The following is a 679-nucleotide window of genomic DNA, read 5'->3' as shown; positions in this document are numbered from 1 at the left end:
AGATCCCATGGACAGAGGAGCCTGGCAGTCTACAGTCCATGGGGTCGCAAAGAGTTGGACACAATTTGGCAACTGAGCACACACATGCACCCTAGTGCTTAGGATAGTGCTTGACACAAGAAAGGTTTCTCAGATGTTTTATTAACTGCTTACTAGATGTGCAGCCTTGGGAAAACTCCCTAACGTCTCTGTGAATCAATTTTCTCATCTTAAAATGAGGATAATAAATAACTACCCTATAGGTCTGTAATGAAGCTTAAAGAGAAGTCGCTCAGTTGTGCCCGACTCTTTGCGACCCCATGGACTGTAGGCTACAACGCTCCTCCATCCATGGGATTTTCCAGCCAAGAGTATTGGAGTGGGTTGCCATTTCCTTCTCCAGAGGATCTTCCCAACCCAGGGATCGAACCTGGGTCTCCTGCATTGTAGGCAGATGCTTTACCATCTGAGCCACCGGGGAGGTCTAATGAAGCTTAAATAAATTAAAAAATGGAAAGTGCTTGAAAGTACCTGGCATATAATAAACACAAAAATGTTGATAATTATTTAACTTTAAACTACTGCATTAGAATTTTTAATTTATGATTGAGCATATTTAAAAGTAACAATGGTTTCCTTGTCTCCAAGAAAATAAAAACTAATTATTTTCTTCCTGATGTTTTAGTGGATCTGATATCAA

At 40.4% G+C, this 679-nt stretch overlaps 1 non-coding gene across 1 annotated transcript; it reads right to left on the bottom strand.

Moving 5' to 3' along the window:
- Positions 1 to 387: 387 nt before the first annotated feature.
- TRNAC-ACA (transfer RNA cysteine (anticodon ACA)) lies at positions 388 to 460 on the bottom strand. The gene has a single exon. It is a non-coding gene; the product is annotated as a tRNA-Cys (tRNA).
- Between the last annotated feature and the right edge of the window lie 219 nt (positions 461 to 679).

The sequence above is a fragment of the Budorcas taxicolor genome, chromosome 5 (assembly GCF_023091745.1).
Source record: "Budorcas taxicolor isolate Tak-1 chromosome 5, Takin1.1, whole genome shotgun sequence".
NCBI lineage: Eukaryota > Metazoa > Chordata > Mammalia > Artiodactyla > Bovidae > Budorcas > Budorcas taxicolor.
The sequence above is the reverse complement of the archived record's forward strand: the minus strand, read 5'-3'. Positions and strand labels throughout refer to the sequence as shown.